Consider the following 13,178-nt stretch of genomic DNA (forward strand, 5'->3'; position numbering starts at 1 on the left):
GAACGTTTTGAATTAACCAAGGCCTTGATTGAATGCAAGATGAAAGTTGATAGACTGGTTTCTCTAGAATTTGGAATTCCTCCAACACTCAGTACATATATTATGGTTGCTTCACTCCCCCATCTTATGATGGCTTTATCATGAATTACAACATGAATGGGATGGAGAAAAGTGCAAACGAGTTGTTTGCTATGCTCAGAACTCCAGAAGATGGAATGCAGAAGAACAAAACAGTGTTGATGGTCAATAAGACCACCAATTTCAAGAAGAAGGGCAAGTCCAAGAAGAAGAAATCTACTGAAGCCAGTAAGACTGAGTCTTAGAAGAAGAACAACGACGGAGCCTCTAAAGAGACTGAATGTTTCTACTGCAAGCAGCAGGACACTAGAAGCATTGCTGCAAGAATGTCGGGGAAACGACACCTATGGGATCCCGGGGAATCCCTTCTACGGTTGGCGGGGTGTGGAGCTGCGCAAAGTGCAGGTCTAGCGATCAACGCGAGGGGATTTTTGCCCAGGTTCGGACCGCAAACGATGCGTAATGCCCTAGTCCTGCTTGTCTGTGTATATTTGGTGTTCTTGAGCTCTTGAACTAGCTGTCGTGCATGCCCAGTCCAAAAAGTCTGAATCCTTCCACAGTACGCCTCGGGCCTCCTTTTATATGTCAAAGGGGTCGCCACAGTGGCACCCAGGAGGTGGAAAGTATCTATAGTGTACAAGTTTATCACCTGACATCGTAGGACAAACGCATTTAATGCACCGCCTACGTGCCCTCTTTCTTTATTGGGGATGGCAACAAAGCTCGTCCCGTCCGTCTCTGCCTCGTCTGGCTTTGATGCGCGTCCAAGCTGATGAGGCATGCAACACCATGCTGGCTGGCTGGCTGCTGTGCTGGTGTGGTGACCGGGTCTTCACGAAGATCTGCATGCCACCACGCAAGTGCTTGCTTAGTTGGCCTAGAAGCCGCACGCTGCCACGCAGGTGCCCGCCTAGTTGGCGGACTGGTTGCCGCATTGGAACGACCATGGGGCAGCAGAGCCTTGGTAGGTGTGGGCCTGGCTGTGGCACTGCAGATGCCGGGGTCTTCGGCCGTCCCCAGCAAGGGTCTTGCCGGGGGTCTTCGTCTTCTGGTTCTTATTTAGTCCTGCAGGCCTTTGGACTTCACAAAGATCTGCATGCCACTATGCAGGCGCCCTTGAGCCTTGGTTCTGAGGTTGTCGATGGTGTCAGAACTCTCAGGCTCAAAGGGTGGCGGCCTTGCTGGTATTGGGCAAGTTGCCCCAGCAAGGCTCTTGCCGGGGCTACGTAGGCCACCCTGGCAAGGGTGTTGCCGGGGGGGAATCCATCTTGCCCCTTTGCTCTTCACGCCTCTGGCTTGAGTGCTGCCTTGGCAGTCTTATTCTTTTTCTCCCTCTGCGCCGCCAAGCATGGCCAGCGGTGCAGCTACGACTGACCGTGCACAAGTAAAGGGGTACAGAAAGGCCCCTACTTTTGTACACCGTCAGGAGCCCCCGGGCCTGGGCCACACATAAGCGCGAAGCGTTGTTGGGCCAGGCCCAGAACGGTGCGCGGGCGCGCGTGGCAGAGTTTTAACCGCAGTAATTCTTTCACCAGTTGCGCTTCCCCACAACCCGCGTTGAGTGTGTGACATGGGGGTCATGCGTGGAGCGGTTGCAGCACGCTTGCGTCACCTTGCGGTGAATAGTAAAGAGGCGGCCCGCATCTCCCCCATAAAAAAGGAAACTGCAGGGCCACTGCTCATTTACCCCCCACGCCTTTTCCAATCTTGGAACCGCTGTTCCCCTCTTCTTCTTCAAGTGAAAATCGGAGCTCTCGCTTCTGTTCGCTGCCGCCGCGTCCCCATTACCTTTGATCTCTCGCCCCTCTCAGCCATCATGGGCATGCCGGACATCAGGTACTCCCAGGAGGCGAACATAAGCCCAAATTGCAGGCTGACCCTATTCTTCGAGCGTATCCACGATGCCCTGGAGCAGCTCCGCTCTAGCCGGGCGACTTATCAGGCAAATGAGGCTCGGAAGCTTTGTCGGGGCGCCCTAACCAAGGTGCTCACCAAGGTGGCATTCTGGAACCCCAGCGTCGACTTCGCCAATGCGCTGGAGAGCTTGTGGGAGGATGCAGACCTCACGGCGCTCGAAGAGCATATCGAGCCCATCATTAGCTGCGTCGACGGAGTCAAGAGGCTGGAAGGCCAGCGCCGAGACTAGCCACCCTGTTTCTCATTGCCGCTGTGAGTTCATGCCCAAGACAATTTTATCTTAAGTTAGAACCACGACAACCATTGATGTAATATAACTTTGCAATATTCTGAAACAGTGTGTGTTATCTTCCTGTTTGGTCTTTCTTTGTATGTACACACCCTACGCTTAATTGGATATGTTTGCCAACGCGTAAACCCGGGCTGCGGCGCTTTGAGGAACGGATCCTTAGCAGCCTGCCGGCGGCACTTGCTGCCGGGCAAGCCACCTTGCCATTCTTAGCGCAGCCGCTTGAACTGTTGAGCGGACTCGAAACAGAACAAGGGCGTTGCCAATAGCGGAAGGGTTCCTTTGCGTGCAGGCCCTCCATACAAGGAGCAAGATCTTTCGAGGAAGATAACCCTATATAAAGGAAGTTGCTCAAGGTTTTGCGTGACTTAGCTTTTCATCGCCACGCAGATGGTTGTTGTGGCTGCAGACGACACCGCTTGCCTGGCTGATGGCACCAGAGTGATGTAGATGACTTTGACCTCCTCAACCACTAGCATCTTCCCTGTCGCTCGCCTGCACTGGCGCAGTCAGACCGGCGCCAGACGAGCCGGCCGCTGGGGCTGCCTTCATCTTCGGAGCCATCATGATGAAGGAGTCGATGAGCTAACTTCTAGACCAGATTTTCACAACCCCACGTCCCCTACCTGGCACGCCAAAGAGGTCAGGGAAACGACACCTATGGGATCCTGGGGAATCCCTTCTACGGTTGGCGGGGCGTGGAACTGCGCAAAGAGCAAGTCTAGCGATCAACGCGAGGGGATTTTTACCCAGGTTCGGGCCGCAAACGATGCGTAATAGCCTAGTCCTGCTTGTCTGTGTATGTTTGGTGTTCTTGGGCTCTTGAACTAGCTGTCGTGCATGCCTAGTCCAAAAAGTTCGAATCCTTCCACAGTACGCCTCAGGCCTCCTTTTATATGTCAAAGGGGTCGCCACAGTGGCACACAGGAGGTAGAAAGTATCTACAGTGTACAAGTTTATCACCTGACATCGTAGGACAAACGCATTTAATGCGCCGCCTACATGCCCTCTTGCTTTATTGGGGATGGAAACAAAGCTCATCCCGTCCGTCGCCGCCTCATCTGGCTTCGACGCGCGTCCAACCTGACAAGGCATGCAGCGCCATGCTGGCTGCCTGGCTGCTGTGCTGGTGTGGTGATCGGGTCTTCACAAAGATCTATGTGCCACCACGCAGGTGCTTGCTTAGTTGTCCTAGAAGCCGCACGCTGCCACACAGGTGCTCGCCTAGTTGGCGGGCTGGTTTCCATGTTGGAACGACCGTGGGGCACCGGAGCCTTGGTAGGTGTGGGCCTGGCTGTGGCCCTGTAGATGCCCCCGACAAGGGTCTTGCGGGGGTCCCGGCAAGGGTCTTGTCGGGGTCTTGTAGGCGTCCGCAGCAAGGGCCTTGCCGGGGGTCTTCGGCCGTCCCCGGCAAGGGTCTTGCCGAGGGTCTTCGTCTTCTGGTTCTTATTTAGTCTTTCAGGCCTTTGGTCTTCACAAAGATCTGCCTGCCACCATGCAGGCGCCCCTGAGCCTTGGTTCTGAGGTTGTCGATGGTGTCGGAACTCTCAGGCTCAAAGGGTGGCGGCCTTGCTGGTGTTGGGCAAGTTGCCCCAGCAAGGCTCTTGCCGGGGCTACGTAGGCCGCCCCGGCAAGAGTGTTGCCGGGGGGGATCCAACTTGCCCCTTTGCTCTTCACGCCTCTGGCTTGAGTGCTGCCTTGGGAGTCTTATTCTTTTCCTCCCTCTGCCCCGCCAAGCATGGCCACAGGTGCGGCTACGACTGCCCGTGGACAAGTAAAGGGGTACAGAAAGGCCCCTACTTTTGTACACCGACAAAGAAGTATTTGGTGGATAAGAAGAATAGTTCTTCCGGTAAAGGTATAATCGTTATACAAAGTTAACATTATTCTACTTGTAAAATTTTTTATGTCATGAGTACTTGATACAGATTGGTTGCTCTCGTTTTGCAAACCAATGCAAGGACTACAGAGAGCTCACAAGGAGAGAAGAAATGAAATCGTGATACAAGTCGGGAGTGGTGATGGGTTGCTGCCCGGAGACCGTTAAAGCCATATCTTTAGTTTATCTTCAAGATTTATGTTAGAACTGAAATAATAGTTATTTTGCTTCCGTGTTTTGTAATGCATTATCCTATTAGTTGTGCGATGGATGTTCTTATAAGTATTTAAACAATAGTTGCTCGGATAATTATGAGAATATGGTTTTTGATTAAACCTCTATTTTGTGATGGTTTATTCATGATGAATCTTGAAGTTTGTGATCTATAACATTAAAGCTAAACATCTTGAGAAGACTGATAAAACCACTTTGTGTGGCATTCCTTAGTTATATCAGATAATTAATCTTCATGGAGATGAAGTATAAAAGTCTTTTATTTGAATTGCCTGAATACATTAGATGTATAAAGTCCGATGGATATAACAGGGCGTGGTGAATGTTTATACTTCATCAATGTTATGAGTAAATATGATTTACTTGATTAAAGATAAGGACTAAAAACATTTGAAATAGTTCAAAGAAATTAAGGATGAAAATTAATACATTATGAGAAAAGATAAAACAAGGATTTTTCCTTCATGAAGAAATATGTCTAAGTCATAAGTTTATTAAGAAATTGAATAATTATGGAATTATTATTACCGATCAACTCTTATTAATGTTTTGGGGATTTACAAAGGAAACAACATAATATTCACTAAACACATGCATCATCTAAAAGGATGTGATAAAACTATAAAGAGTTATAGAATATCTTACACCAAAGCTTCATTGTAGGTTTTGTATTCCTCTCACTAAATTCAAAGGACAAAATGCTTGTCAAAGAATGAATATTTTTCGAGAAAAGGTTTCCTCATTAAAGGAGCAAGTGGGAGGATGATAAGACTTATTGAGGTTATTAAATCTCTGGATTAAGTCATAACAAGAGTGAACCAGATGTTCTCGAATATTTTGTCTGTACAATTGAGCAAAGAAATTACTACATTAGATGTAGGAGCTTCAATTAAGACTATAACAAGATGTAAGGGTCATGAAATATTATTGAAACTACTGAATATTTTCATCTTAGAAGAAGATGAGACATGCACACTACAAGGAAGTAGTGATGGCGCCCAACTACAGAGGTATTACTTAAACCGTTGAAATACAAAATGAAGTCCATACACAAGGAACAAGTTTTGAACTTGATGAAACATCACATAAATTAAGTAATCATGGATAGTGATCCTTAAAGAAAAGTTTTACAAAATGGTTTCGTAGAAAAGAAAGGATTGATCTTGTCAAACCTTCTTGTTAGTAGCAATACTAAAAGTATAAATGGATTACAATGGTAAGTGTTGTGTATTATTAATAAATAAGAGATGAGTAACAAAACTATTTTGATAGGATTCCAAAAGGATGTATATAAGATACAACCAAAAGGTTTTGTTAAGAATACTAGAATGATATAGTTATTTCAAGCAATGGGTATGATTTGAAATAAAATATCAAGTAGCTGGAATTTGATGAAGTAATTGGAAAATTTAAACTTTATCGAAGAAGCTTGTAGAAACAAGAAGTTTAGTGGGATCTCTATGGAATTTATGACCTTACATATGTATGACATATCATTTGATCATAAATAATATAAAGTATATTAGCACAAAGGATTAAAATCATGTTTCTGAAAGGACTTAGAATAATTTGATGAAAGTCTATATAGATGGATTGTAACATTTGATTATACTAAGACATGTACCGTGAAAAAAAATTAAAGAAGTTTAAAAGGACAATATGTTTTCTCAAAATGCCACATATCATAACACTATGTAGAAATCAATAGTTCATGAGCATGTGTGGATGGATAGAGTTCAATTTGATTCAAAGATTGAATTCATTATATGTGCTATCAAATGTACAAACCATATGTTTCATCTATATCTATACCTGTACTAATTAGGCACTTCCAAGAAATTACCACGTTAATTAGAAAATAAGAGCCGTTTATCTGGTGGGACCGAATTATTACGGTCTAGATTTACCCACCCAATCTTTTTTTCTCCAAAAAACTCGCATACTCGTTTCATGCTTGGACTCTATATAGCCTCCACGATTTATTTTTAAGCTCTTTGGTCTCCACGATTCAATCTACATCAAACACACTCTTTCACAGTTAGGACTCTATATGGCGTCTACCCTTAATCTAGGATAAAACATACCTAATCTTTCGGAAGGTCAACTACCCGCTCCTAACTTTGTGCCGCTCTCCATGCCCTAGGCCTAGAGACTCCATCCGTGAGATGTGGTCTCACTATCCAGGTTGACGACTCCGGCGGCTGGTGGCGCTCCCATTCGTCGCCAGCGAGCAGAAGTTGCAGCCTCGCGGCCCGAGGTACACCGCCACTGTGCACCCAACCGTCTCCCTTTCCCTCTCTGTTCTCCGTCGTAGGTCGCCGACCATTCCTGCTGCAACTCAATCAATCCTATCCCTCCCAAATCTTTAGATCTCTTTTGATATCAAGTTTTCAAATCTAGGACCATAGGGATGATCTGAGGTAGCCATGTGTTTTTCTATTTCCCATTAGATTCATTTGTGTTCTTTTGATCTGGAAAAGGTTGTATCACAAGAGCATTAGTAATTTGTGTTGTAGGGCTCTGTATAGGCTTTTGATTTCTTGTTGTAACATTAGTATTGTTTCTCACTGTGTATTTGTAGAACTCGCATTGTTATTCTTGGAGTTCCATGTATGTAGACCTTCACCTCTTGTATGTATTTCATTGCAATGTATGATCTATGCTACAATCCAGTCTCTCCTTAATGCCCTTCCCAACCGAGCATTAGTTCTCTTCTTATTTCAAGTTTTTATATGTAGGATGGTTGATGCATCATATGAGGAGGTGTATGCATAATGGTTTGAATAAAGGAGGCTGCCATATGTACTTGAGGACATCAAGTTGAGGAATTACGTTGGACTAGTGACACAACAACTCACAATCCAAACCCTACTCAAGTTCTTCTCCCATTATTCCTGCTCCACCCCATCCATAAATAAGCCTGCATTGTTAATTCCCTCCTCTTCCATCCGTTAAATTCATCTCTGAACCCCTAATAAGTTGTCTTAGTACATCACGTTTCATCAACAACAATAGTTTTTTCCTTATCTATCTTCATCACTTCTCTGCGTCATATTATACATTTTGGCGAGCGGAGGAGAACCAGCTAGGGTGTGATATGCATAGCCTAAAGTGGCACCATGCAGTAAGTTTCTGTTAAACTACATCTTCATTAATTACCCACTAGGCAATTTACATTAATTGTTTACAGGAAGCTTTACACATGTCTTCCCTTGCGACCATTTGTTAGACAACAAAATTAGTTAACAATTCCTATATATCTAATGAATTTGGACACTATGTTATTTCTTCCGAGTAAACGCTAATTGTTAGGTTATCTACATGGTACAGTGGTATATATAATATTGTGTATAATCTATATTTGGTAGATCTGTAGTAAGATTTTCAAATTGCCGCCCATGCAAAAATTAAGTTAGATGTATGGCGTAGTTGAGTTATGTAGGTTCTGTTTACAGCACATACATGTACTATGTTTGAAAGAGGATCCAAATCTATGTTTTTTTATTGTTAAACACATTTGAAATTTCACTGCAAATGTAACCATGGAATCCATATTTCCTAGGTTCGATCCTGATAATATGATATTTCTTTTGGAGCTCCAGTGTTTAGATTTTAGAGATGCTAACTTATACAAAATACGCTAATATATATTGTCACCTAACATATTAGAGTGCCCTTTTAGTGATTTGCATATTTAAAGCGGGGAGGTATATACATTGATAATGATCCAAATATTTTCAGCTAAATATGTTTCACGAAATTAATAGATGTATGTGTTCCATTGTGAGCAGCAGAATGTTCAGTGTACATGCGTGACACTATATCTACTTCTTCACATAGTACTCTAGACTAGGAACTGTAAAAAAACATGTGAGAAAACTTAATCACTACCATACTATTTTTAAGTAGCTTGCAAATAGGACTTATAATCCTTATATGATTTTATTACCTCCAATTTCAGTATGGTTGTGTCATTGATCACATTGTAACTATTCCTGCTACTGCAGGTTTGACTTAAATTTTAGATTATGTTCATATGGTGTTTGATGAGGACATTAATACCATTGTTACTCCCACAGCCCCTGCTATTATACATACTGGACCAATTACTAGAGCTCTCGCATGCCAATTAAATTACCATGTACTTTCGTTTCTTGGTAATGATTCTAATGTTCATGAGAATATGATGCTGCCTAAATTGGATACATTTGTTTTGCTTACAAATGAAGGGCCTAGCTTGGAGAAGTATGAACATTGGAGCAAGAACAAGCATGGAGTTGATAGCATGCGCAAGGGAAACAAAAATGGAGTTTCCAGTGATGATTTCAGAACTTTGAAGCCACCATAATGAGTGCATGAAGCCTTGGACGAAATATACAAGATGCCACTTCATAAATTTCATCGAGAGGCTATTCTAGGTGTTGTGTCACCTTATTATTGGGCGAGGCCCATGTAATTTCAAAATACTTGAATATAGGCTGTTTTTAGAGTCCGTATGTGTGGGGAAACAAGAGTTAGGGTTGGTTTCGGACCCCTCCTCCAAGGGCCACGAAATCCCCCCCTCTTCCTCCATATATACAGCCCTAGGGCATCGTTTAGACTTTGGGTTTTGTTTAGATTAAAAGTTCGCCATAGCTGCAACTTCACGTACTACGTTTGTGTTCAACGACCAGACCAAGATGTCACAGAACCCCACCTTGATCAATAAAGCTTTCATCTTATATTCGCAATATCCAGATTGCAATCTTAGTTTCTTGCTTGTTCTTCGTTTGCTTCAGGAAATAGACCTTCATGGCCAGGTTGATCGTGCTCCGGCGTGGTCAATAACCTCTCGGAGTTGGTTTAGCGATTGCTAAGGTGCGACGTCCTCGCACGTTCGTAGTCGGATCGTCAAAGTTGACTTCCACCAAAGCGATATCCATCATCTCATCGAAAGACGGGACACCTTTGCCTCTATCAAGTGGTATCAGAGCTCCAGGTTGCTCGGTGAGATTTTACAGTTTTTCATAGTTTAGATCGAGTCTGTTCTTTGTACCTACAGTCCATGAAAAAGCCAAAAAAAATTAGGGTTAGTTCATCATATCCAAACCAATCTGAGCCATTGCATAATCTTTCCTGTATTTGCGTTGTTGAATTTGGGGTTGCATCGTCGTGTCAAGTTGCTGGTCTTAGCGTCTAGTTCTTTAGAGTTTCGAGTTCTGTTCACAAGTCGTCACGCCGCTGCCGCACCATCATTATTGGCCTACCGATCCGAGTCCATATACCACCACCGCTCCGAGTCCATATACCACCACCAATCCGAGTCCATATACCACCACCAATCTGTGTTCATATACCACCACCAATCCGAGTCCACACATACCACCAGTCCGAGTTCGAACAGATTGATCTCCGCAACCAGTCCTAGTCCAGTATTTATTCCTTTATTTTCGAGTTCCAGAGCACACGATACTACGAGTCGTGAACAAGTCGGTTTCCCCAACTTCCGTGCTACCCGTACAAGAAAAATAGTTCCAGTTTCAAAAAAAAACTAAGTCTGGAAAATTCTAGCTAGGCAGTTTTTAGACCATTTGTAGACTTTTTCGAAAAAAAATATTGCAGAGCAAAAAAAAGAGGAAAAAAGTGCAAACAAAAATACAAAAAAAATTCAGAGTGTGCTCCTCCCTTGTTTACGTGCAGCGCCATGATTTTGTTAGTGTCCTAGGCTCGTGTCTCTAGCACGGTCTATCCTAGGACCAGCATAGTGCCGTCGTTGAGCGTTTATTCAACTTTGCATCTCTGAATTGATTATTGCTGACCCTTTTTGCTACCATATTATAAGCCTTCCCAGCTCCACATACATCTACGACGTGCATTTGACTCTCCCTGGTAATCGCTCTATCCAAGCTTTGAGAGTTTTGACTACAACGGTTGCTGGTCACCGCCTGCTGCTGGGTAAGAACCGGTAAGAATTTGAGATTTGCTTGACGGATTTGTGACACCCACCACCACCACTTGTTAGTAGTCTGTAGGATCATATTCTTGTGTGTTTCTATTGCTGCTAACCATGGCAGGATCACAAGCCGATGAGATTGACTGGGAGAACTTGACGAACAAGGAGCTTCATGATAAGTTTCAGCAAATGATGAGTAGACATGTGGAAGATGTGCTAAACAGATTTGAAGAGTCCATGGAGAAGATAGATGGCATTGATAAGGCGTTCGAAACAATGCTCGATAACAAGTTTAATGAATTGCTCGCGCGTCTTCCAGAACCACCGCCTGCTGCACCTGTCGCACCTCTACAACAACAACAACATCGCCTTCCAAATCAAGTGGGACGAGCACAACGCATTCCCCTTGAGCCTGGTCAAACTTCTGGTGCCGGTGTACCTACTGCTGGTAGCTCCTGCTACTACTGCAGAGGTGGAGGACCATTACGAGGATGAGGTTGATCAAAATCAGAACTACGTGCAACCACCACCAGGTCGTCCTCATGCATATCATCGCAACGGTAGGGCTGCACCACCACCTGAGGTACGAGATCATGACCATCTTCCTAAAGTAAAATTGAATATTCCACCATTTGAGGGTAGATATGTTCCCGATATATATCTTACTTGGGAGTTAGAAACTGAACAACGGTTTACATGTTTACAATATCCTGAGGAGAGACGTGTTCCTGCTGCTGTTTGTGCTTTCACTAGTTTTGCATGTGTTTGGTTGTATGAACATTGTAGATTACACTACTGCAGGATGGTCCAAACGCGACACTACGATCAGAGACCCTTCGACGAAACTGTGTGCGATGCCATAATCGCAAACGGTGGTGTAAAAAACCGTCAAAAAAGGTGCAAAACATTTGCGATGACAGATGCATCAAACACGGTTCAGAATTTAGTTGCGTGTGCGATACATGGCATATGGTTCAGCTCAATTAACTATTTGGGATGAGGAGGAACAAAAGAAACGGGCAGCCAGATGAAGGCATGTGCGATATACAACATACGGTTCACTGGGATGAACTGTGTGTGATTAGGCAACACAATGGAAACGGTTCAACTGAACAAGATGTGTGTGATACGCGGCAAACAGGTCCGTAATCAGAAATGCGTGCGAAGACCAATAATAACACAGACGACTGCTGCTAATAAGCCGTGTGAATTGCTCTGTCTACAGTAGAATAACATGTATATATATAACTAAAATAAACATCCAATTACATAAGTGACTATACAGATCATTCGCACACACCTCAATAAACAATTGCATGCATTCTAAAGTAGGAGAAACGATCGTCTAGTCATCTACTTCATGTGACTCTCCCGCCACTGCTTATGTGGCTCGATCCCTCGTCTGGGTCAGGAAGAAGACAGTTCCTCATGTCAACGATCCGCCTGTACATCATGTAGCTTGTGTACGCGTCCATGGCCGCGTACTTGACATGTTGTCATCCAGTCTCTCATGCCACACACTGTGCCAGGCGTTCTTGTCCTTATTTCTCTCTTCCTTCATCTTCGCGTAGTAGGGGTCGATGATGGCTGAGGCGAGGTCAACCAGGGAGTTCAGTTTGTTTTTGTCGTTGCCCAGACCTTGTAGTGGTGTTGGATGTTGAGAAGATTCGGGCATTTCAAGTCCGAAACCTTGAGCGCTGTTAGATCGTTGGTGGTGTCCACCATAGCGAAACTATAGTTGGACTGGTTGATAAACCTGGAGAAATGCTCGCAAGGCCTTGTGGCAAGGTGGTAGTGGTAGACGAGGACGTCATGCCGCACGCACAACTGGGCGACGACAACCTTCTGATCGTGCCCGGCACGACCAATGGTGTACTCGAGGTCGAAGCCGACCACTCGGTACTTGTCCTCGGCAAGGAACTGCTCCATAGTTTGGATGGAGCTCTCCACCGAGACCGGATCGTTCGTGTACACCACCGAGAGGGCCTTCCCCCTCACGTGGGTGTCCACTACGTGATGCGTGGTGAACTGCCCGCCGTTGTCGTCGTCGGCCGCTGGGAGCGCCATTGGAACCGCTGGATGTCCTCTCTGTATGTGTCCTCATGGGTGTGCTTATTGTGTCGTGTGAGACGAGAGATGAAGGTAAATGGCCGTAGGAATAAAAGGGGGCCGGGCGGCGTGGATTCTCGGTGCTTCCGCATGGCAGTTTTTGCAGCGGGTAACTGCATTGTCCCGCCGCGCCCGGTGCAACCGCTTGCACACGAACGTGTGTGATCGTGCACCGGCCCCAAACACTGGCAGCGCGCGTGGAGGGACAAGGGCAGAGCACCTGGAGGGACGTGAGAGCAGAGCGCGCGCGGCGGGACGCGAGCAGAGCGCGCCACGGCCGCCTGAACCGCGAGCAACCACACGGATAGAGCAGTTGAACACGCAGGAAATGGTCGCCTACAAGCCGGCCGACAGTTGCGTCGCTTCGTAGAGAGCGGCCATGTGCTACCACCTCTGTCTAGTCTAGAGTCTCCTTTATATTCTATGCCATACTTTGCCCTCAAATTTAACCAACAAAATGTTAATCCATGTTTTAAAAATTATGTAATTGGAAACTATGTTCAAATACAAATGCAACTATATAATCTCTGGTGACATGCATTCGTATTTTATTTGTTAAATCATACTTATAAACCAGGACGGTGGTATAGTAGGTAATTAAATCACAAATGTTTTCTGTATTAACCATATGTGTACGTGGCCTTTTGTCCTCCTCTCGCATGTCTTGTCACCCCGCTGCCGCAGACGGCTTACAGCGCAAGCTTGAGCAGCGCGCGGGGGCGTTCTTTTGGCCAAACGGT

General features: G+C 45.1%; 1 long non-coding RNA gene across 1 annotated transcript; it reads left to right on the forward strand.

The window, feature by feature from the left end:
- The first annotated feature begins 6,449 nt into the window (after positions 1–6,449).
- LOC123074494 (uncharacterized) lies at positions 6,450–8,696 on the forward strand. Its single transcript, XR_006435990.1, has 3 exons — positions 6,450–6,654; positions 7,136–7,521; positions 8,627–8,696. It is a non-coding gene; the product is annotated as an uncharacterized lncRNA (long non-coding RNA).
- Positions 8,697–13,178: the final 4,482 nt, after the last annotated feature.

This window comes from Triticum aestivum, chromosome 3D (genome assembly GCF_018294505.1).
Source record: "Triticum aestivum cultivar Chinese Spring chromosome 3D, IWGSC CS RefSeq v2.1, whole genome shotgun sequence".
NCBI classification, from domain to species: Eukaryota; Viridiplantae; Streptophyta; class Magnoliopsida; order Poales; family Poaceae; genus Triticum; species Triticum aestivum.